General features: G+C 42.1%; 1 protein-coding gene across 1 annotated transcript in view; it reads right to left on the bottom strand.

Moving 5' to 3' along the window:
* Positions 1-25,337, bottom strand: part of srrm3 (serine/arginine repetitive matrix 3) — an 854,108-nt gene that overhangs the window by 597,067 nt on the left and 231,704 nt on the right. The window lies entirely within an intron of this gene.

Below are 25,337 nucleotides of genomic sequence, written 5' to 3' on the forward strand. Positions count from 1 at the left end.
TCAGAACAGTACATGGTGAAGCTTGAATTCATAAATCTGGAATTAAGATTCTAATGATGACCATGAAACCATTGTTGATTGTCATAAAAACCCTTGTGAGAATGGATTTGTTTTTTTTACATTTTAGGGAATATTGTGCTATTCTGTAAAGAAGGCTGGATGTCTGTGTCTGTGAGTGTGATTTAATTAAGCTGGGCAGAGTTTGATAGGAATCAGGTTGTCTGGGGGTTTGGAAACAAGAAAAAGTTAGAGGGGTTAAGTTTGAGGTACAAGTAAATAGGTTAGATCTAGTTTGCATTTTTAGATAAGATGAAAGGTTGTTTGAATTTCAAAGGAGAATTAGAGGTCCAAAGAAAATTTTTGTATCTTGCAGGAGTTCACAGATAAACAAGTAGTGGGGATATGATATTTTATTGACCCAAAAGTAAAGACAAGATGGAAACACAAAAGATCTTATATTTGGACGGGTTTGAGTTTCAAAGTGCTGTGTGAGAACAATGGAAACGAGATGAAAGGGGGAAAAAAGATATATTGGAGTTACTGTGGATAGCAGGACAGCTGTTAAGCTGGATAGCCATTAAGCTGGAGATGGCTGGAGCTGTTGAGAAGTTTGGGCTGCAGCAAGCAGTTTTATTCGGAAGTGAATTCCACCGCAAAGGTCATATGATACACCTTTATTAAAGCTGCAGCAGTTTGCCTTGTGTAATATTTATTTCACATTTGAATATCTATAAGGGAGTGCTGCCTGGAAAGTGTTTACCTTTGGGTTTGACCAAGCAGAGAGTTTTGGGGAAATGTTTTGTAAGACTAACTGTAATTGTGTAACGCTAATCTTGTGTGTTTAAATTTTCCTTTTTTTCTGGTTAGTAAAACTTTTACTTTTGATTTTTAAAAACCCAAAAATATTACTGGATCTCTTACTGCTGAGATCAGTATGTCTTCCTCTCATTATCAGAATACAAAAAAAAAGGTTGTGGCCCGTAAGCCAAATTTCCCTCTGGGATTTGGTTTGCCCAACAATTAATACCGGCTGTGGTCATAACACTGGTTCACTAATGTCCTTTAGAGAATGAAATCTGGCATCCTTACCTGGTCTGGCAATGTGGCCGACTCTTAACTGCCCTCTGAAATGGCCTAGCAAGCCACTCAGTCAAACCACTAAAAAATCTAAAAGGAATGAAACTGGACAGACCACCTTACAAACTGGGCACCAGAAACGACAACAGCAATCTCAACCCTGTCCACCGTGAAAAGTCGGTTACTGCCAAAATTGGGAGAGCTGTCTCACAGACTAGTCAAGCAACAGCCTGACATAGTCACACTCATGGAATCATACCTTAGGGTAATGTCCCAGACACCACCATCACCATCCCATCCCTGGGAATGTCCTTTCCCACCAGCAGGACAGGCCCAGCAGAGGTTGCGGCACAGTAGTATACAGTCGGGAGGGAGTTACTCTGGGATTCCTCAACATTGACTCTGGACCACATGAGGTCTCATGGCATCAGGTCAAACATGGGCAAGGAAACCTCCTGCTGATTACCATGTGCTGCCACCCGCCCCCACCCCCCACCTCAACTGATGCATCAGTATTCCCCCATGTTGAACGCGACTTGGTGGAAACAGTGAGGGTGGCAAGGGCGTAGAATGTACTCTGGTGGGGGACTTCACTGGCCATAAACAAGAATGGCTCAGTAACACCACTAAAGATCAGGCTGGCCAAGCCCTAAAGAACATAGCTGCTAGACTGGGTCTGCAGCAGGTGGTGAGGGAACCAACAAGAGGGTAAAACATACTTAACTTCATCCTCACTAACCTGCTTGCCGCAGATGCATCTGTCCATAACCGTATCGGTAGGAGAGACCACCGCACAGCCCTTGAGGAGACAAGGTCCCATCTTCACATTGAGGATACCCTCCATCATGTGGCACTACCACCATGCTAAATGGGATAGATTTCGAACAGATCTAGCAACTCAAGACTGAGCAACCATGAGGCTCTGTGGGCGATCGGCAGCAGCAGAATTGTACTCAACCACAATCTGTAAGCTCATGGCCCAATATATCCCCCACTCTACCATTACCGCCAAGCCAGGGTATCAACCCTGGTTCAATGAAGAGTGTAGGAGGGCATGCCAGGAGCAGCACCTGGCATACAAAAAATGAGAGGTCAACCTGGTGAAGCTTATACATTACTTGCGTGTCAAACAGCATGAGCAGCAAGTGATAGACAGAGCTAAGCGATCCCACAACCAACGGATCAGATCCAAGCTCTGCAGTCCTGCCACATCCAGTCATGAATGGTGGTGGACAATTAAACAACTCACTGGAGGAGGAGGCTCCAAAAATATCGCCATTCTTAATGATGGGGGAGCTCAGCACATCAGTGCAAAAGATAAGGCTGAAGCATTTGCAACAATCTTCAGGCAGAAATGCCAAGCGGATGATCCATCTCGGCTTCCTCCGGACATCCCCAGCACCGCAGATACCAGTCTTCAACCAATTTGATTCACTCCACATGATATCAAGAAACGGCTGAAGGCATTGGACAGTGCAAGGGCTATGGGCCCTTACATTATTCCAGCAATAGTACTGAAAACTTGTGCTCCAGAACATGCTGCACCCCTAGCTAAGCTGTTCCAGTACAGCTACAGCAATGGCATCTACCCAGCAATGAGGAAAATTGCCCCTGAATGTCCTGTGCACAAAAAACAGCACAAATACAATTCGGCAATTACTGCCCCTACTCATCCTACTCTCAATCATCAGCAAAGTGATGGACATAGTTAACAACAGTGCTAGCAAGCAGCACTTGTTTAGCACCTACACCCTGATGCTCAGTTTGGGTTCTGCCAGGGTCACGTTGCTCCCGACCTCATTACTGCCTTGGTTCAAACATGGACAAAAAGGAGCTGAATTCCTCTAGTGAGGTGAGAGTGACTGCCCTGACAGCAAGGCAGCATTTGACAGAATGTGGCATCAAGGAGCCCTAGGAAAATTAGAATCAATGGGAATCAGTGGGAAAACCCTCTGCTGGTGGAGTCATACCTAGCACAAAGGAAGATGGTTGTGGTTGTTGGAGGTCAATCATCTCAGCTCCAGGACATCACTGCAGGAGTTCCTCAGGGTAGTGTCCTAGGCCAAACCACCTTCAGCTGCTTCATCAATGACCTTTCTTCCATCATAAGGTCAGAAGTGCGGATGTTCGCTGATGATTGCACAATGTTCAGTACCATTCGCAACTCCTCAGATACTGAAGCAGTCCATTTCCAAATGCAGCAAGACCTGGACAATATCCATGTTTGGGGTGACAAATGGCACATAAAATTTGTGCCACACAAGTGCCAGACAATGACCATCTCCAACAAGAGAGAATCTAACCATCTGACATGCAGTGGTATTACCGTCACTGAATCTCCCAGTATCAACATCCTGGAGTTTACCATTGACCAGAAACAGAACTGGACTAGCCACATAAATACTGTGGCTACAAGGGTAGGTCAGTGGCTAGGAATCTTGCAGCAAGTAACTCACCTCCTGACTCCTCAAAGCCTGTCCACCATCTATAAGACACAAGTCAGGAGTGTGAAGGGATACTCTCCACTTGCCTGGATGAGTGCGACTCCAAAAACACTCAAGAAACTTGACACCATCCAGAACAAAGCAGCTCGCTTGATTGGCACCCCATCCACAAACATTCACTCCCTCCACCACCGACACACAGTGGCAGCAGTGTGTACCATCTACACGATGCACTGCAGGGACTCATCAAGGATCCTTAGACAGCACCTTCCAAACTCACAACAGCTACCATCTAGAAAGACAAGGGCAGCAGACACATGGGAACACCATCAGAAGGAATATCCCCTCCAAGTCACCCACTATCCTGAAATATATCACTGCTTCTTCACTATCACTAGGTTCAAAATCCTGGAACTCCCTCCCTAACAGCACTTTGGGTGTAGTTAAACCACATGGACTGCAGCGGTTCAAGAAAGTAGCTCACCACCACCTTCTCAAGGACAATTAGGGAAGGGCAATAAATGCTGGCTTAGCCAACGATGCCCACATCTCAAGAATGAATAAAAAAAAGAGATATGGAAGGGTTATAAGGCCTCCAAGCCACCTAAACCTTTGAATCAATGTACTTAAAGAGAGGAAATGGAGTAGTGATAATGCAGTAATGACAATGTAAATATATGATAGTAATAACAATGTAAGACATAAGGTAAGCCATAATCATTTAAAATACACTGGATAAAGACTTGGGAAAGGTATAGTATAAGGGTCTGGCACATATAGGGTTAATGAGGGACTGTGTATAGTACCGCCCATGCAGTGATTTCAGAGAACACATGACTCGCAGTTAGGGGTCAGTGTGGTGTTGGACACAGCCATGTGCAGACTCAAGCACAGAGACAGCTCCCAGCTTGTACCCTTTGCTATATCTATGTAAATATTTCTAGTAGTTAGTAAGAGCTCTCAGTTAACCTACTTTACATAATTGTTACGGCTCAGGAGGCGGCCATTCGGCCCATCGTGTCTGCACCAGCTCTCCAAATGAGCATCATGACTTAGTGCCATTCTCCTGCTTTTTCCCCATACCCTTGCACATTGTTTCTATTCAAATAATCATCTAATGCCCTCGAGTACCTCGATGGAATCTGCCTCCAGCACTTCCTTCCAGGTAGTGCACTCCAGACTCAAACCACTTGCTGTGTGAAAAAAGATTTTTCTCACATCACATTTGCTTCTTTCGCAAATCACTTTAAATCTGTGCCCTCTTGTTCTCGATCCTTTGACGAGCAGAAACAGTTTCTTCCTATCTACTCTATCCAGCCCCCTCATGATTTTGAACACCTCTACCAAATCTCCCCTTAGCCTTCTCCTCTCTAAGGTGAACAATCCCAACCTTCTCCAATCTATCTTCATAACTGAAGTTTCTCATCCCTTCTGCACTCCAATGTGATCACATCCTTCCTATAGTGTGGCACCCGGAACTGTACACAATACTTCAGCTGAGGTCTAATTAGTGTATTATATAAGCTCAGCATAACCTCCCTGCTCTTGAACTCTATGTCCCTATTAATAAAGTCCAGGATACTATATGCTTTATTAACTGCTCTCTCCACCTGTCCTGCCACCTTCAATGATCTATGCACATATATACCCCGGTCTCTCTACTCCTGCACACCCTTAAGAATTGTACCCCTTATTTCATATTGTCTCTCCATGTTCTTCCTACCAAAATGAATCACCTCACACTTTTCCGCGTTGAACTTCATCTGCCACCTATCCGGTAACTCTACCAACTTGTCTATGTCCTTTAGAAGTTCTATACTGTTCTCCTCTCAGTTTACAATGCTTCCAAGTTTTGTATCATCCACAAACTTAAAGATTGTCCCCTGCACACCAAGATCTAGGTCATTAATATATATCAGGAAAAGCAAGGGTCCCAATACCGACCTCTGGGGAACTCCACGACAAACCTTCCTCCAGCCCGAAAAATATCCATTGACCATTACCCTCTGTTTACTATTACTCAGCCAATTTTTTATCCACGTTGCTACTGTCCCTTTTATTCCATGAGCTGTAACTTTTCTCACAAGTCTGTTGTGTGGCATTGTATCAAATGTTTTTTGAAAGTCCATGCCCATGTACACCACATCAACAGCATTACCCTCATCAACCTTCTGTTACCCCTTTAAAAAAACTCCAGCAAGTTAGTTAAACATAATTTCCCCTTTAGAAATCCATGCTGGCTCTTCCGAATCAACCCATGTCATGTTTTTCCATGTGACTACTAATTCTATTCCAAATAATTTTCTCTAGAAGCTTCCCCACCACTGAAGTTAAACTGACTGGTCTGTAATTGCTGGGCTCATCCTTACAACCTTTTTTGAACAAGGGTATAATGTTTGCAATTCTCCAGGCCTCTGGCACCTCCCCTGAGTCTAGGGAAGACTGAAAGGTTATGGCCAGTGCACATGCAACTTCTACTCTCACTTCCTTCAATGTCCTTGGATGCATCTCAGTGCTGCCTTGTCAACCTTAAGTACCAACAGTTTATCCAGCACTTCCTCCTCTTCAATTTTGAACCCTTTTAGTGACAGTTTCCTCCTCTGTCACTGTGGCCTCGGTAGCATCTGCTTCCTTGGTAAAGACAAATGCAAAGTATTCATTTAACACCTCAGCTATGCCCCTTGCCTCCATGTGTAAATTCCCTTTTTGGTCCCGAATCGTCCCTACTCCTCCTTTTACCACCTTTTTACTATTTATGTGCCAACAGAGGACTTTGGGGCTTCTGTCTGCAAATTACACTGACAACCAATTTAAGATTATCAGTTAGACATGCAGTGTGGCTCATTTAATGCCTACTGGAAGCTACATATATTCACACACAGGGCCCTATCCTTTGCAGACAGAAGGAGCATGTCCATGCACTGCACTTTTTTCAACTAAGCAGAAGCTTTGGTGACAGCCAATCCCTGGTTCATCCCCATGGCAAAGCCTTGACCAATCAGAATTAACCTTCCTGGTTTGAATTTACACAAAAGTTGGGCAGTTAACTGTTTCCTGGTGCGTTCTCCATGGCAATGCCTCTACCAATCAGATTCCACTTTCCAATCAGCACTCTCTTTACATGCAGTATAAATTGTTGTTCCCTTTACAATTGGTATTCTTGCGTATTTGCCCTGATGAATGCAAGATGGAAAGCTTCAATAGCATGTCTCTTTTTTCAGCAATACTCAATGAGACCATGGCTGACTTGCGACTTAACTCTATGGGACATGTATCCATTTGGGTAACAAAAATCTATCAATATCAGATGCAAAATTTACAATTGATCTAGCATCAATTGTCATTTACAAACTTGTATGTGTGTAGAAGTGTTGCCTAATTTCACTTCTAAAAAGGTCTGGCTCTAATTTTGGGGCTTTGTCCCCCAGTCCTAGACTCCTCCACTAGCAGAAAGAGTTTCTATTTACCTACCCAATTCTGCTTAATATCTTGAAAATTTCAATCAAACCTCCTCTTAACCTTATAAATTCCAGGGAATACAATGCTAGTTTTATGTAATCTCTCCATGTAATTTAACTCTTGACGTCCAGGTATCATTCTGGCAAGCCTCTGCTGCACTCCCCTAAGCCCAGTACATATCTCCTGAGGTGTGATGCCCAGATCTGCTCTCACTATTCCAGGCATGGTCTAACCAGGGTTTTGGTAGCTGAATCATGACAGCTTGTATTCTACTTATCTAGATATAAAGGCCAGCATTCCATTAGCTTCCTTGATTATTTTCTGTATCTGTTCATGACACTGTAATAATCTATGCAGCTTGACCTCCCCCCAAGTCTCTTTGAATCTCCACTGCTTCTAGCTTTTCATCATTTAGAAAGTACCCTGTTTATCCTTTTTAGGTCTGAAGTGGATGAACTCACATTTGCTCACTTTGAAATCAATTTGCCACAGTTGTGTCCATTCACTTAATCTATCAATAGGTGTTGTAATTTTATGCTTCCATCTACACTGCTTACAATGTTACCTATCATTGTGTCAATGGCAAACTTAGATTCGTGGCTTTCTATTTCATCATCTACATCATTAATAATTGTGCTGGATATTCTGAAGTCCCAACACAGATCCTTGAGGGACACCACTAGTCACACCCTGCCAATTAAAGTATCTGCCCACTATCCTTATTCTCTGTCTCCTGCTGCTTGGCCAATTTCTTAACCAGTTCAATAATTTGTCTTTATTCCCTTGAGTTTCAACTTGAGCTGACAACCTCTTCAAAGGGACTTCATCAAATGCCTTCTGGGAATCCATATAAGTAACATTATAGACAGTGCCCTGTCCAGTACTCTCAAAATATTCAATAATATTTGTCAGATATGACCTACCCTTACAAATCCATGCTGGATCTCTCTGATGAGCTGAAAATTTCACAGGCTTTCAGTCACTCTCACCTTATTTATAAACCCCAGTAATTTCCAAACAACAGATGTGAGGCAAGCTTGTCTATAATACTCTGGTTTTTCTCTCTCACCTTTCTTAACTAGGGCTCTTTCAAGCCATACTTGGTCAAATGCTGTCCTGATATCAAGGGCAGTCACGGTCACACCACTTCTAGAATTCAGTTCTTTTGTCCACATTTGGACGATGGCTGTAATGCGGTCTGGAACCAAGTGGTCCTGACAGAACCCAAATTGAACATCAGTTAGCAGTTTATTGCTAAGCAAGTGTTCCTTGATAGCTATGTCAATTTTGCCTTGCATCCTTTTACTGATGATTGAGAGCAGAATAATGGGGCATAATTGGCCAGGTTGAATGTGTACTGCCTTTTTATGAACTGGACATACCCGGGGAGGTAGATGTCAGTGTTGCAGCTCCAATGGAACAGCTTGGCTTGGGGTATGACTCATTCTGGAGCACAAGTCTTCAGCACTACTGCAGGGATATTGTCAGGACCCATAGTCTTTGTTATATCCAGGGCACTCAGCTGTTCCTTGATATTATATGGAGTGAATTGAATTGGCTGAAGACTGGCATGTATGATGCTGGAGACCTCAGGAGGATGCTGGGATGAATCATTCACTCGACATAATTGGCTGAAGATGGTTGTAAACACTTCAGCTTGTATTTGCACTCGTGCTGGACTCTGCCACCGTTGCAACTGGGGAAGTTTGTGGAGCCTCCTCCTCACATTACTTATTTAGCTGCTTGAGGATGTTGATGGTGTGCTCTATCATATAGCAGCATGATTCTCACTGTAGCTGTTGATTCCAGACTGGAGTCATGAGTCATGGCATGAGTGGATAGCTCTCGCCGGCCAGGAGTCAACCTTCGACTTATCCTGATAATCAAATACAGGTGGAAGAAAAAGACCACCACAAAGTTAAGGAATCGTGACTGCTGCCAGGATAACCGTCATTCACCTGCATAATGCGCTGTCTGTAGTTGCACACCAAGTGCACAGACGCAGTTCACGAAATTGCCCAAATGCATAATGCTAATTCACTTTCAACTCCTCTATTAGTAAGTTGAGTTCTACTCGTGGAGTGCAAAATACATCTTATTTTTGTTTGTATTGTGTTTCATGCATGCGCCAGGTACAAATGCTAGTCACTGATGTGCAATACAAGAACAGGTCTTTGCAAGAATGGCAGCCCCCTCTCAGTCCACAGTTCCCCAAGCTAATATATCCTCTATATGTATTGCACTGAAGGTACCCCTTGTCCCTACAACAAAAACTTACATTTGTACAGCACCTTTAACACAGTAAAGTGTCCCAAGGCATTATCACAGAAGCGTGATTGACCAATATTTGACACTGAGGCAACTAAGGAACTCTTAGCACATATGACCTACATTTTCAAAAGTACTTATTTGGCTGTAAAGCCCTTTGTGACCTCCAGTGATGGCGAAAAGTACTATGGAAATACGAGTCTTTCTCTTCTTTAAAGTTTGTTTAAAAGGAGTTTAAAAGAAGGCATTAAGAAACATTTAATAGGAGCAGAGAGAGGTAGGAAACTAGAGGTTCAAGGAGGAAATTCCTTAGTTTTCAGCCTAGGCAGCTGAAAGCACGACTGCTAATGGTGGAGTGGTGAAAATTAGGAGTGCACAAAAGGCCAAAATTGAAGGATTGCAGAGATCTCGGAGGGTTGTAGGGCTGAAGAAGGTTACAGAGATTGGAAGCAGCAAGTTGGTGGAAGGACTTTATGTCAAGGATGAGAATTTTAAAATTGAGGAGTTGAGACCTGGAGCCAATGTAGGTCTTCCATTGGCTCACAAGTGCAAACATACAAGTTTCTTGCTTCTCCCACTAACTCATTGTTTTATTTTTCAAATCCCTTTACCCTGCTATCTTATCTAATATTCCCCACCATCTCCACTGCTATGCTTTACTTCCCAGACCTTCCCACTGTGCTTTGAATGAGATCACACTAAACATCACAACCAAGCTTCCAATGTGAGACTACCCATGAGTATTGGCACAGGGGGTCAATTGTTATTAAACATCATATATAAAACAAACATCTGGGAAACAATAAAAGCATTTGCATCAGAAGACTGGGATCAGAACTGACCCACAAAACTGAAATGTATGAAGCTTACTGCAATGTTTTCATCACATAAAAAGACAAGCAATTCAAATGGTATTATCCACTGTAATTTGCTTTGAATACTGTAAGTCAATTTGCTTCAAAAAGGTCATTCAATTTTAAAATCCTTTGAAGTCAGTTATTAGATGCTGAAGTGCCTGTGATTTATTACAGAATTAATGTGACTCAAAATTCAATTTTTTCCCCTAAAGAAGCAAGAACATAAATATCATGATGGAATTTATCCTGTTAAAATGTCTTTCATAGTTTCCACAGGGAAGTCTCATGGAACTTTGCACAGTCTTATACATTATGGATAAGCTGATCCAAGTCTTGATTGTTCTATATGTTAAAATGCAAGTCTTTGTTTTGTGATCCAGCCTTAAGTTATTTCAAGTCTGAATTATCATCAATTAAACATTCGAGTGCAACGCTGTGTTAATGTTATTTTTAAAATTTTGTAAAATGTAAAACTAAATGCATGAATTCCTTATCATTCCAGCAGGATAAACATGGCTGTTTCAAATAGAATGAAAGATAGTGGAAAACATAATCACTAAGAATGAGCATTTGTTTCAGCGCTGCTACTAACAAAAAGCACAATCATCTAATTTCTCAAATGGTAAATGGAGACCCAGACAAGTGCTGCTGTGTGCAAAGGCAAGATACCATAATCCCTAACCAATATTTTATTACATTTTTGCAGAAAGATACATCACTGCACATGTTCTTTGAGCAGAGAAGTTATGATTAATTTCAATAATATCAATTTTTCTCTCCATATCAGGGTCATTTTAATAGTCTTGATGTGTAGCACACGCACAAAAAGTATTATTTATGTTACAATCACTGTGGAATCAGTAAACCAAAATAACCAAATTTACTGAATGAACCACCCCCCTCCCATGGAGAAATTACCGAAAAGATTTCACTTTTAGGAACTTTTACTTTAACATGAATAAAAATTAACATAAACTAAACATGAATTAACGGGCAAATCATACTTCAGATAGAAAGGTAAATTTCTGTTTAAATAGTCTTACAAAACCACAAGTACCCGCATCACTCCCAACACACATGGCACCACATGCAGATCTAAAGTTCTCTAACTCAGCTATCGATATGTAGGATCTCTTACTTTCTCATAGAATCTATTCAGCCCTCAAGTTGGTTACAGCAGCTATATTCCATCCCAGGTCCCCGATACAATTAACACCAACAAGGCGCACATCTGTGAACCCTCTTTCACTTGGGTCACATTAGTCCTGTTGGTGTAGCTTTCCAGGGATTCTTTTCAACTGACCAACCAGCAATACCCAATTCATGATCTGGGTCTCTGATACAGAAACTCAGCTCTTTCGCATGCCTGAACTATTGCACGCTTTTAGGATTCAGTCCCTTTTAGCTCACCTATACGTCCCTTCCTAAGGGCCTCTGAAATTCTATTTTTCTTCTTACTGCCAAAAGGAAAACTGACCTTTTTGTAGAGAGCTTGGCTCACTTCTCCTCACACAAATTCTGTATGCATCTTTCTGTCTCTGTCTGCTTTCTCTATCTGTGTGCTAATCGCCTTCTGCCTCCAGCTCTCCTTTGTGTCTGGCCACACAACTTTTAACTTCCTTCCTGTTGGTACTGCTTCCAGGTCAAGGGTTACTAGGTCACAGATTATTATTCAAGAAGATTACAAATGATCCTTTTACAATCAATACAAATCATTAAAAATCATTTTCAAACATTTTTAAAAACAACCACAGATTTCCCCAAGCATGTTAAATTACAAATGTTCCTTACTATTACTGCTTCCGGGTCAAAGGCATCACTCACCCAGGTTTCACAAGCCACATCCTCTCAACCTCAGTCCTAAGCCTTGCTTGAGCTAACCTCCTCTATTACATGCTCATCGCCCTCTTGTCCCAAACCTCAACATTAGACTACCCAGCGCAAACCACTCATCAAGCCCAATACTTCCATAGCCATCATGGGCTCTGACTCAAGCTTCTGAAGGAAAGTTCTATGTAGATATTCACTCATACCCAAAGGTCAAACTGAATTCCAAAACAGTCGTCAAGCTTGCATATCCATTATTCAAAATCTTGCTCATCCCCATTTGCTGGCTCATGTTTCTTCAGCCCTCAGGCCCTAACTAATGACTATTTAAATCATCAATCCTTAGCTCTCACAACAAAATAGAGCAAGGAAACCATGAACAGAAGTTGGTCACAGCAACCTACCAAAAAGGAAAACATTTTGGTGCAGCATAGATTGGTTGGTTTAATTTTTCAGGTACACCACTAATCTCTATCCATTACTTCATCCATTCAATTGCTTACGATAAAAAGCAATATAAATTTTGCCATAAATTCTCTTTACTGGGACAACTCTGGAAATCAAACAATTCCATGTAGCAGAACAATTCTAGTAGGTGTGTACAGATGCTAATTGTGAAAAATTGTTGAAGCCCAGATACTTTGCATTTTGTGAGATAGAACTGTAGAATGGTTATAGCACAGGAGGCCATTTGGCTTATCATGTCTGTGCTCCAAAGGAACAATTCACCTAGAGCCACTCCCCCACCTTCACCCTCTAGCCCTGCACATTCTTCCTTTTTCAGGTAATAATCCAATTCCCTTGTTTGAACCTGTATCCATCACACTCTCAGGCAGTGCATTCCAGATCCTAACCACTTGCTGTGCAAAAAAGGTTTTTCTCATGTTGCCATTATTTCTTTTGCCAATTAATTTAAATCTGTGCCTTCTGGTTCTCGATCCTTTCACCAATGGGAACAGTTTCTCCCTATCAACCCTGCCTAGATCCTTCATGATTTTGAATACCTTTATCAAATCTCTTCTCAACCTTCTCTTCTCCAAAGACGACAGTCCCAACTTCTCCAATCTGTCCACGTATATGAAAGTTCTCATCTCTGGAACCATTCTCATGAATCTTTTCTGCACCCTCTCTAATGCCTTCTCATCCTTCCTAAAGGACACAATACTCCAGTTGAGGCCAAACCAATGTTTTATACAGGTTTAACATAACTTCCTTGCTTTTGTACTCTGTGCCCCTATACTTTACCAATTAGCCCAGGGAGTCCCCTAGAACTGGATCAAGTGTCTGACAATCAGAATTGATCAATCACAATCTCAATCCAGTTGTTAATGAACCATTGTTCATTGTAACATGCATTACCAACCTCAGTATTTGACTAATAGCAACCAAACTAAACAATTACCTTTTGTTTTTATTTGAAGTGCCATACCTACAATGAATGAATTGTACTGCTGTTTACTAATTGCATCAGTAAAGTGGAAATTCAACACTAACTAGGATCCTTGCAAGCCACAAAGGATGCCCTAAAACGTCCACAATAAGCATTTCACACTCTACGAAAAATGCGAGGGCTCAAGTTAGTTAGCTGCTCCAAGGTAGGCATTCAGTCACTATTATTAGCCCCATCACATTTGGCTTAGGTAGGAAGGAAGGGAAAAAAATAGGCAAGGCTCTGGCATCTGATCGCAATCCACTATCTTTAATAGAAAGTGTGCACATTTGGCTAGCAGGTGGGAGCATAAATGGGGTCAGCTGTGATGATTATTATAATTAAGGATCCTGCAGGCATTGACTGCTTAGGTTCACTCTTGAAGAATGGCGAATTGCATGAACTATGGGAGCACCGTCAGAGCTCTTTGAATTGCATCATGGTGGTATTCATTTGCAGGAGACGAGGAGAGAAAGCCAAAGAGGGGGAACATAGTGATAAAATACGCAAGGACTAGCCGAGCCTCCAAATGGCTCAATGGGTAGCACATTACCCGAATTCAGTCCCTGGTCTATGCCGAGTTACATTATAAGGTAATGAACTTTGGTAGGAAACTTGGAAACATCTCCCACACCTTAGAAAATAAGAAACTGAACAGAATCGAAGAGCAAAGGGAATTAAGGGTACAAGTGAACAAATCATTAAAAGCAGCATCACAGATCATGGAGTCACTACGACACAGAAAGAAGCCACTCAGCCTATTGAGTCCATGCCAGCTCTCCAATCAGAGCGATCCAATCAGTCCCATTTTCCCACTCTATCCCCATAGCCCTGCAAGTTTATATCCCCCAAATGCCCATCCAATTTCTTTATTCACGGAGTGGTTACAATGTGGAACTTGGTATCACAACAGCTGGTCAAGTCAAATAGCTTACAGCCTTTCCAAAGGGAATGAGAGAAGTATGTGAGAGAAAATAGAATAGAAAGATTGTTGAAAAGCTGAGGTGTGGTAGATGAAATGGAAGGAGACTTACATAGAATGCACAGCACAGAAAAGGCCATTTGGCCCAACTAGTCTATGCCACTGTTTATGCTCCATTTGGGTCTCCTCCCGTCATTCCTCTTCTAACATCAGGATAACCCTCTAATTCCTTCTCCCTCATGTGTTTCTCTAGCTTTCCCTTCAATGCACCTATACTATCCACTATGGTAGCAAGTTTCTTATGTTGCCTATGGTAGCAAGTTTCACATTCTCAGCACTCACTGGGAAGTTTCTTCTTAATTACCCAAATGATTTCTTGGTTTCTATCTTATGTTGATGGCCTCTAGTTTTGTTATACCCCTTAAGTGGAAATACTGGGCTGAATTCTCGTCTCCTGACTCGGAGCAGATGAAAATCGAGAGGGCCAAAGCTGAGGTGTGCTGGGCCACAATTTTGAATTTTCCTGATTGCAACCCACTGCCCACCATTTTCGTCAGCTCGGGTATCATGGTGATCGCAACCCAGTGCTCACTTAAAGTGACATTGGGTTTGCAATTTAAATCCCTGCTAGAAATATAAATTTCCCTCCTGAAGGTTGTGGGAACCCCACCAGATAAGTGAGTTGTGAACCCCTAGAGGAAACTTGCTGAGGATTCGGGAGCCTTTTAACAGGTAAGTTTAAAAGCTGTTGCCAATTCCCACTTATATCCTCCATGTCCTTTCCATGCTTCTCAAATCCCCCATGCCCCCTCATACCGCTCAATACCCTATGCCTCCTCCAGCTCCCAAGCCTCTTCCATTACCCCATGCCCCTTCCATACCCCCCATACATCTTTCATACTTACTCTCCCAGTATCCACTATATACAGAGCCAATGGACCATTGGCAAGTCTGGCAAGTGTTTGAAATGCTCCTGAAACTGACACATTAAGCAAAGAGTCTTTGAAAGTCTATTTTGGAAAAAAGTGTTCAGCTTACAGCCTCATGAAAGTTTCAGTCAAACACAGCCATTCATAGTGTCAATGTCAAAAGCTTTCATCCACTTCACACTTCTAAACTTTATGCAAATAAACACACATTGAAAAACTACATCAAAGAATAGCTTATTACCAGGCAAAAAAGATGTCTATTACACAAAGATTTCCCTGCAAGCTTGTCAACAGACCCTTGCTGAGTACATTAAAGTGCATTAGCCATTCCAGGAGCTCAGCCAAGCATTCATAATGAGGCCACCTGGAAGACAGGTATCTCGCCATCTGTCCTAACTGCTTCTGTGGAAGGGTGAGGGCTAGGGAGCCTAAATCCATGTGGACAACTGAGCCGATGTCTCAGAGAGCCAAGGTGGGCCTTCTAACCAGCCCTCCTCGGCACCCGCCCATTTTTATTGCTGTCCTGGACCCAAGTCTTGCCTGCCCTCACCTGTCAGTGATAAAATTCTGTAGGAATGGAAAGAAGTGACAGGCTTGGGATCACAAAATCAGGAAACGGCCCAACTCCTATTTCCTGAAGCAGAGGGGAAGATCCGGCCCACTTTATGCCTACTCTATCAAAATCTTTCATAATTTTATACTTGTTTTAGCTCAACCCCCAGCCTTCTCTGTTCGTCTTCTCTTGATAAGTATAACCTCATATTTCATGTATTATCTTTGTAAATCTTTACGTACCAGTGCCTCTACAATCTTTTTATAGTATAGCGACAGTTTTTGTCAGCATCCTTCCATCTACACCAGAACAATATATAGCACTCCAAGTGTTGTTTAACCAAGGTTTGATACATGTTGAGCATAAATTTCTCTACTTTTCAATTCTATTCCTCCAGAAATAAACCCTACTGTGTGGATTGCTTTTTAATGGCCTTATTGATCTGTGTCGCTACTTTCAATGATTTGTGTATTTGCACTCCCAGGTACTCCTCTGCCCCACTTAGAAACTTATTTTCTGAGTAATATGCATCCTCCTTATTTTTATTATCAAAAATATATAAACAACGAAACAGTTTAGTTGGATCAAATGGACAGTCTCTGTGCTGTATACTCAATATAATCCTACGTCTGTTGGGTTGCACTACAATTCACTAGTAAAGGGAAGAATTAGCAAAGGTCCCAATTCCAATGATCTTTGGTGAAAGTGTGCACATAGACATCTGGTGAGAACACAATTGGTTTCAGTTCCAATACCTGCTGTCAGTACTCACATGTCCACATGCGTCACTCAGATCAGGGACAGGCATGAAACTGTATCCCAGTGTGTCTGCATCTCAATATCCACCATTCAATTAGATAATGGTTCATCAGTACCTCATCTCTATTTAATCACCTTTGCTCCATTTCCCTTGATACCCTTACACAACAAAGATTTATCAACCTCAATCTTGAAAGTTTCAATTGACCCAACATCCACAGCTATTTGGGGAATCAGAGTTCCAGCTTTTTACTATGCTGTGTGTGAAGAACTGCTTCAGGATTTAACTCTTGAACAGACTGAATCTAATCTTAAGATTATTTCTCCCTTGTTCCTGATTCCTCCACTTTCTGATCCTGCTTTTTTTGTCTTGTAAAGAGCTCGAGTAATTTATTTTTCAATCTTCCTACGCTCAAGTGAATACAAACCAAATTTATGTAATGTCTTCATAATTTAACAATAGTTCTAGATCTATACGTTACTTATACAGTAGCAGCTAACACTTGATAGACAATGCACGAACATAAGAAATAGGGACAGGAGTAGACCATTGGGCCAATCGAGCCTGCTTCACCATTCAAGAAGATCATGGCTGATCTGTTTGTGTTTCAAATTCCACATTCCCATCTATCTCCTATAACCTTTGATTCTCTTACCTAACAAGAATCTATCTATTTCCACCTTAAAAATATTCAATAACCCCGCCTCCAACGCTTTCTGAGGCAGAGAGTTCCAAAGTTGCTCAGCCCTCAGAAAAAATTTCTCCTCATCTCTGTCCTAAAAGGAGACCCCTAATTTTAAAACAGTGACCCCCTAGTTCTGGTCGCACCCACAAGAGGAAACATCCTTTTCCACATTCACCTTGTCGAGACCATTCAGGATCTTACATGCTTCAATGTCATATCCCACTCTTCTAAACTCCAGTGGAAACAAGCCCAGTTTGTCCAACCTTTCCTCAAAAGACATCCCGCTCATTCCAGGATCAATCTGATAAACCTCCTTTGAACCACCTCCAATGCATCTACATCCTTTCTTAAATAAGGAGACCAAAACTGCACACTGTATTCGAGATGTGGTCTCACCAATGCCTTGTACAACTGAAGCATAACATCCTTACTTATATGTTCAATTCCTCTCGTAATAAAGGATAGCATTCCATTAACCTTCTTAATTACTTACTGTATCTGCATACTAACTTTTTGTGACTCATGTACTAGAACACCGAGATCCCTCTGCACCTCGGAATTCTGCAGGCATTCTCCGTTTATGTAATACTGTTTTTTTTATTCTTCCTGCCAAAATGAACAACTACACATTTTCCCACATTATACTACATCTGCCAGATATTTGCACACTCACTCAACCTATCTATATCTGTCTGCAACCTCCTTATGTCCACTTCACAACCTACTTTCCTACCTATCTTTGTGTCATCTGCAAATTTAGCTACCATGCCTTCGCTCCCCTCATCTAAGTCATAGACACAAATTGTAAAAAATTGAGGTCCCACATAGACCCCTGCGGGACTCATTCGTCACATCCTAGCAATCAGAAAAAGACCCATTTATGCATGCTCTGTTTTCTGCCAGCCAGCCAATCTTCTATCCAGGCTGATATGTTACCCCTTACACCATGAGCTTTTATTTTCCGCAATAACCTTTGATGTGGCACATTAAAAAGTGCCTTCTGGAAATCCAAGTACAGTATGTCTATAGGCTTCCCTCTATCCACAGCGCATGTTACTCCTTCAAATAACTCCAATAAATTGGTTAAACATGATTTCCCTTTCACAAAAATCATGCTGACCTTTCCCAATTACCTTGATTTTTTCTAGGTACCCAGCTATAACCTCCTTAATGATCGGTTCTAACACCTTCCCCACGATGCACGCCAAGCTAACTGGCCTATACTTTACTGTTTTCTGCCTCCCTCCCTTTTTGAATAGAGGGGTTATATCTGCTACTTTCCAATCTTATGGAACCTTTCCAGAATCTAGCAAATTTTGGAAAATTAACACCATTGCATCTACTACCTTATTAGCCACCTCTTTTAAGATCCTTGGATGAAATCCATCAGGACCCAAAGACTTGTCGGCCCGCAGCTCCATCAATTTGCTCAGGGCTGCATCCCTAGTGATTGTAATTTCACCAAGTTCCTCTCTCCCTTCCACTTCCTGATTTACAACTATTACTACATTGTTTTTTGTATCTTCTACAGTGAAGGCAGAAGCAAAATATTTGTTCATTTCATCCATTGTTTCCTTATCTATTATTAACTCTCCATTGTCACTCTCTAGAGAACAAACACTCACTTTACTTACTCTTTTCATTTTTAAATACCTGTAGAAACTCTTGCTTTCTGCTTTTACATTAGTAGCTAGCTTCCTCTCATACTCTCATTTCTTTCTCCTGATTAACCTTTTAGTCATTCTCTGCCGTTCCTCATTCAGACTAATCATCTGACTTGTTATATGCTTTTTCCTCAAGTTTGATGCTTTCCTTAACTTCTTTAGTTAACCACGGATGGTGGCTCCTCTCCTTAGAATCTTTCTTTATAATAGGAATATATTTATTCCGTATATTCTAAAAAAAACCCTTAAATGTCTGCCACTGCTTCCCTATTAATTTATCTTCTAGCCTAGTATCCCAGTTCACTTCAGCAAGCTCAGATTCCATGCCCACATAGTTGCCCTTTTTTAAGTTTAAAATACTTGTCTTAGACCTACTTTTCTCCCTTTCATGTTGGATGTAAAATTCAATTATATTGTGGTTACTGCTACCTAGGGGTGCCTTTACTCTGAGGTCATTAATTAATTATATCACATTACACAATACGAAGTCTAATATAACCTGCTCTCTGGTTGGTTCCAGAACATGCTGCTCTAAGAACTCTCTCGAAAGCATTCTAAAAACTCCTCATCCAGGCTACTACTGCCAGTCTAATTTTTCCAGTTTACATGTAGATTAAAATCACCCATGTTTATTGCTGTCCCTTTATCACAAGCACCCAAAATTTCTTATTGTATACTTTGTCCTAGATTGTGGTTGCTTGTTATGGACAAAGAAATAGACAAGTTGCAAAAAAATGCTTTGGATTGGGGGAGAGTGGGTTTTAGTAAAACAAGGCAGGATCTGGCCAAGGTAGACCAGGAACATCTACTTGTGGGGAAATCTACAGAAGAGCAGTGGGGGACGTTCAAAAAGGAAATGGGGAGGGTACAAGCTCAACATGTTCCCTCTAGGGTGATAGGAAGTAGTAACAAGCCCAGGGAAACATGGATGACCAGAGATATTCAGGAAAGGATGAGAAAGAAAACAGAGGCTTTTAGCAGGTACAAGGGGAGCAGATCAGTGGAGGCATTAGTGGAGTACAGAAAGTGCAGGGTGGAGCTTAAGAAAGCAATTTGGAGAGCAAAGTGGGGATATGAGAAAGCTCTGGCTGGTAAAAGTAGGGAAAATCCCAAGATATTCTATAAGTATATCAATGGGTAGAGGATAACCAGGGAAAGAGTAGGGCCCATTATGGACCAAGGGGACAATCTATGGGTGGAGCCAGAGGACATCGGTAGAGTGTTGAATGAATACTTCACATCCGTCTTCACCCAAGAGAACGAGGATGAAGGTATCGAACTCAGGGAGAGAGACTGCGAGGTTCTTGAGCAAATTGATATAGGGAGTGACAAGATATTGGAGGTGTTGGCAGGCTTAAAAGTGGACAAATCTCCAGGTCCGGATCATTTGTGTCCCAGAATGCTGAGGGAGGCAAGGAAGGAGATCGCAGGGGTTCTGACCCAAATTTTTAATTCCTCTCTGGCCACAGGGGAGGTGCCAGAGGACTGGAGAACAGCTAATATGGTTCTGCTATTTAAGAAGGGTTGTAGAGATAAGCCAGGGAACTACAAGCCAGTGAATCTCACTTCAGTGGTAGGGAAACTAATGGAGAAAATTCTGAAGGAGAGAATCTATCTCCACTTGGAGAGGCAAGGTTTGATCAGGGATAGTCAGCATGGCTTTGTCAGAGGGAGGTCATACCTAACAAATTTGATTGAATTTTTTGAGGAGGTGACCAGGTGTGTAGATGAGGGTAGTGCCGTTGATGTAGTTTATATGGATTTCAGCAAAGCCTTTGACAAGGTCCCACATGGGAGACTTATAAAGAAGGCAGGGTAATTTAATAAGGTGGATTCAAAATTGGCTTAGTTGTAGGAGGCAGAAGGTGATGACAGAAGGATGCTTTAGTGACTGGAAGCCAGTGTCCAGTGGTGTACCACAGGGATCTGTGATCGGTCCCTATTATTCGTCATTTTTATAAATGACATAGATAACTATGTGGCGGCTAGGATTAGTAAGTTTGCGGATGACACAAAGATTGGCCGGGTGGTTAAAGTGAGGTTGAGTGTCTTGGACTACAGTAAGATATAGACAGGATGGTCAAATGGGCAGATAAGTGGGAGATGGAATTTAACCCTGAAAAGTGTGAGATGATACACTTTGGAAGGAGTAATTTGACAAGGAAGTATTCAATGAACGGCATGACACTAGGAAGTTCTGAGGAACAAAGGGACCTTGACGTGTGTGTCCATAGATCTCTGAAGGCAGAGGGGCATGTTAGTGGGGCGGTGAAAAAGACATAGGGGATACTTGCCTTTATCAATCAAGGCATAGATTACAAAAGTAGAGAGGTCATGTTGGAGTTGTATAGAACCTTGGTGAGGCCACAGCCGGAGTACTGTGTGCAGTTCTGGTCGCCATATTATAGGAAGGATGTGGTTGCACTGGAGGAGGTGCAGAGGAGATTCACCAGGATGTTGCCTGGGATGAAACATTTAAGTTATGAAGAGAGGTTGGATAGACTTGGGTTGTTTTCGCTGGAGCAGAGAAGACTGAGGGACGACCTGATCGAGGTGTACAAGATTATGAGGGGCATGGACAGGGTGGATAGGGAACAGCTGTTCCCCTTAGTTGAAGGATCAGTCACGAGGGGACAGAAATTCAAGGTGAGGGGCAGGAGGTTTAGGGGATTTGTGAGGAAAAACTTTTTTACCCAGAGGGTGGTGACGGTCTGGAATGCACTGCCTGGGAGGGTGGTGGAGGTGGGTTGCCTCACATCTTTTAAAAAGTACCTGGATGAGCACTTGGCACGTCATAACATTCAAGGCTATGGGCCAAGTGCTGGTAAATGGGATTAGGTCGGTCGATCAGGTGTTTCTCATCTGTCGGTGCAGACTCGATGGGTTGAAGGGCCTCTTCTGCACTGTGAGATTCTGCTGTTAAGGGGCCTGTAGACCACTCCCACTAGTGAATTCTTTCCTCTACTATTCCTCCTCTCCGCCCAAACCAATTCTACATCCTGATCTCCTGAACCAAGATCATCTCTATTGCACCAATGCCATCCTTGATTAACAATGCTACCCCCTCCACCATCTCCTAGTTTCCTATTCTTCTTGAATGTCATATACCCCAAAATATTCAGGACCCAATCCTTGTCATCCAGCAGCCTCATCTCCATAATGGCTATCAGATCAGATTTATTTACTTCTATGTGTGCTATCTATTCATTTACTTTGTTATGAATGCCATGCGCATTCAGATAGACAGCCTTCAGTTTTGTCTTTTTGTTATCTTTGGAACATCTAATCTTGACTGTTGGTTTATTCTTAGGTTTTTCTCTCTCTGTCCCTTCCTGCTATTCTCTGACCCTCATTTCCCATATTCCTATTTTGCTCTCCTGCCTTGACTCTACCCCTTGATTTGCAAAATCTACCCAAGCTACCCAAATCTACCCTCAGCCCCCCAACCAAATTGGTTTAAAGCTCTCTTTACTTCCCTCGCTATGTGGCTCACTAGAACACTGGTCCCAGCACAGTTCAGGTGTGAACTGTCCCAGTGATACAGCCCCACTTTCTGCAGCACTGGTGCCAATGCCCCATGAACCAGAACCCACTTCTCCCACACCAGTCTTTGAGCCACGCATTCATCTCTCTAATCTTAATTGTCCTATGCCAATTTGCACACAGCTCAGGTAATAATCCAAAGAGATTCTTTGAGATTCTGCTTCTTAATTTTTTTAATCGATTTATGGGGTGTGGGCATCGCTGACCAGGGCAGCATTTATTTCCCACCCCTAATTGCCCTTGAGGTGGTGGTGGTAAGCTGCCTCTTGAACGGCTGCAGTCCGTGTGGTGCAGGTACACCCGAGTGTTATTAGAGAGGGAGTTCCAGGATTTTGACCCAGCAACAGTGAAGGCACGGCAATATGTTCCCAAGTCAGAATGGTGAGTGGCTTGGAGGGAAACTTCCAGGTGGTGGTGTTCCCATGTGTCTGCTGCCCTCGTCCTCCTGGATGGTAGCAGTCGTGGATTTGGACTATGCTATCTCAGGAGCCTTGGTGAGTTCCTTCAGTGCATCTTGTAGGTGGTACACACTTCTGCCACTGTGTGCCGTGATGGAGGGAGTGAATGTTTGTGGATGGGGTGCTAAGCAAGCCGGCTGCTTTGTCCTGGATGGTGTCAAGCTTCTTGAGTGTTGTTGGAGCTGCATTCATCGAGGCAAGTGGAGAATATTCCATAACACTCCTGACTTGTGCCTTGTAAATGGTGGACAGGCTTTGGGGATTCAGGAGGTGAGTTACTCTTATTTGAGATGATCATTGCCTGGCACTTGTGTGGAGTGAATGTTACGTACCATTTGTCAGCCCAAGTCTGGATATTGTCCAGGTATTGCTGCATTTGGACATGGACTGCTTCAGTATCTGAGGAGTGGCGAGTGGTTCTGAGCATTGTCCAATCATCAGCAAACATCCCCACTTCTGACCTTATGATGAAAGGAAGGTCATTGATGAAGCAGCTGAAGGTGGTTGGGCCTAGGATACGCCTGAAGAACTCCTGCAGTGATGCCGCGGAACTGAGATGATTGACCTCCAATTTGGTGCCTAGATCTTCATACTGACTCTTTCCTTGTCCTGCCTATGTCATTGTTATCTGCATGGAACACGACAACTGGATTCTCCCCCTCTCAATGCAAGTTCCTCTCCAGCCCTGAGCAAATACCCCAAACCCTGGCACCAGGCAGGCAACACAGTTGTCTGGACTCTCACTACTTGCTGCAGAGAACATGCCAATCTCCCTCACTATACTGTTCCCTACTACCACTACATTCCTTTTTGCTCCCCCCCCTGAACAGCTTCCTGTCGCATGCTGCCATGGCCAGTCTGCTCATCCACCCTGCAGAGGTCGCTTTCATCCACACAGGAAGCAAGCACTTTGTAGCTGTGTGACAATTGCGAAGTCTGAGAGTCCTCCACAACTGTCTGCTCGGTCCCTTTAACTGCCTCACTAACGGTCACATCCTTTTGTCCCTCATTACTTTTCAAAACAGATGACCCTATTCTAAGAGGTGTGACCATCTTCTGGAGCAAAGTGTCCAAGTACTTCTCCCTCTCCCTTATGTTACGCAGTGTCTGCAGCTCGGCTTCCAGATCAATAATCCTGATCCGGAATTCCTCTAGCTTCTCACATTTTCTGTAGGCGTGTTTGCCCTGGAATGCCTTGGCGTCCAGAAACTCCCATATTCCACAGCTGCAACATAACACCTGTCGCGCCATTGTTTATGTTATTTAGTTAATTTAATTTACTTACTTTCTTAATTAACAGAATAATTCCTATGTATACAACTTACTATGCTTATTAAAAGCTAGTACCAGCTACAACTAAAAGTAATATATTACTTAAGTACACAGGTATATGTTTTAGGTATTTATTTTAATTGTTTTCTTTTAGTTATTTTATTCTAAAGTTTTAGTTATTTTTATTTATGTATATTTGTTTGTTTACTTTAATTCATTTTAATTAATAAACCTTACTACTCCCAATAAAAAGCTTTACCTCTGCTATTATTACAAAACCCTTATTAGGAAGAAAACCTTACAATTATCAATTAATTGTGCTAGTATTTAAAAGATAAATAAGCAAGACAAATAAAATACTCACTCAATTTATGCAGTTCCCTATGACATCACACTTGATTTTCTCCAAATCTGGTTGGTCCTCTAAGACCCACCACCAGCAGCTAACTCTAACTCCCAGGTCCTTTCTCTCTCCTTCTCGCGCTCTTTTATCTCCCGACTCCTCTTTCGCTCCTTCTTACGCTCTTTCATCTTTTGGCTCTCACTTTTAAAATTGAAAATAGCCACCTGCAGGACTAACAAGTGCTGCAGCAGGTACTTATGAACTCTTTAGGATACCTGCATCCCATGTACCAAATTTGACATATAACAATAAATAAATAGTTATAGATGTATAGCTCTTGGAATACAAACTACTATAATTACTATGTAATTAGTTTACTATTAACAATTAACTTTCTTCAGGAGTTAATTATTTAAATACAATTCATCTAAGCAAAGTGATACTTTATGAATGCTAATAAATGTGAAAAGATGTTACGAAAATATAGCATTCCCCCTATTAGAGGACCTTATATCAGTATAAAGACTGCCATGCCTGACATGGCAAAGTTAGATGCTGAAATAAAGCTCGCAATCATCTGCCACAACAACGTAGCCCAAGTAAACCTCAGAATCACCAGTGGTGTCTTCCATTTCCCACACTTCTCACCCTCTCTCCAAGTGTCATTTACATAGAATTTATGGAACAGAAACAGGCCATTCAGCCCAACTGATCTATTCCACACCAGCCTCCTCCACACTTCTACACTGAACTCAGCATAATCTTCCAATTAGTTCTGAGTTGAAGAGGGCTTTGTGTGTGAGACAATATTGAGGCTCTCCAAATTCATTTCACATAAGATCCATAT

Source organism: Cetorhinus maximus, chromosome 9 (genome assembly GCF_964194155.1).
Source record: "Cetorhinus maximus chromosome 9, sCetMax3.hap1.1, whole genome shotgun sequence".
In the NCBI taxonomy this organism is placed as follows: Eukaryota; Metazoa; Chordata; class Chondrichthyes; order Lamniformes; family Cetorhinidae; genus Cetorhinus; species Cetorhinus maximus.